Source organism: Engraulis encrasicolus, chromosome 12 (genome assembly GCF_034702125.1).
Source record: "Engraulis encrasicolus isolate BLACKSEA-1 chromosome 12, IST_EnEncr_1.0, whole genome shotgun sequence".
Classification (NCBI taxonomy): domain Eukaryota; kingdom Metazoa; phylum Chordata; class Actinopteri; order Clupeiformes; family Engraulidae; genus Engraulis; species Engraulis encrasicolus.
The window spans coordinates 4,804,414-4,805,295 of record NC_085868.1 but is presented as its reverse complement, the minus strand read 5'-3'; positions in this window follow the sequence as shown (position 1 = coordinate 4,805,295).

Here is an 882-nt window from a genome sequence, read left to right as displayed (position 1 = left end):
GTAAGTAATATATTTAAATTCAATCATAAAACATCTATAATCTGTGTCTATAAATAAATAAATCTATAACTAAATATGAGCATAAAGGTTACATAGAAAATGGCACCAATACTATGTATATCATGAGCATGAAATTTGGTGTGTCATAAGCAAATGTTGTGTTCAAGTCAAGTAAATTAGCTGAGTCAAATGTAACATCTTCCTCTCATACAACAGAAGACGTTTATCAGTGTTTGTGTAATTTGACTTTGAGCACTATATAAATACATAGGCCTATTGAGTTTGGCCAGCGGCTTCATCACAGATTTTAATTTTGGCTCCTTGTGAATTTGAGTTTGCCATCCCTGGTCCATGTGTAGGAGGAATGGTGAATACACTAGATCAGCGGTTCCCGAACTTTTTTCCCTGTGCACCCCCTTTTATATTTCAATGTGGTTTGCGCACCCCCTAAGCGAATATTGCACAGACGCACATTGTGGGAAAGCCTCATTTACAATCGACCTGACGTTTTTTCTGACATCATTACAATGGAACTTGTTGCATGACAAGTCTAGGAGTTATAAATTACACATCAGATGGATCCTTCCAGTATACAATAAACCAAACAATTAAAAATACACAGTGTTCATTAATTTTGGATAAAAAAAAAACCACACATATCCACCATTGCTCTATTCAGCTCGGCCCTTGTAGCAGGCCGCGCACCGCAAGGGGGGCACGCACCCCAGTTTGGGAAACCCTGCAGTAGATAGAGCCGCCACTGATGGTTGCTGTAATATCTCAGGTGGAACTGATAGGCTCTTGCCTCCACACTGGAGGGACATGAATAAACCACCCACACGATAACCTGAATCTCTCTCTTTCACCGAAGAAAGGCCAGCC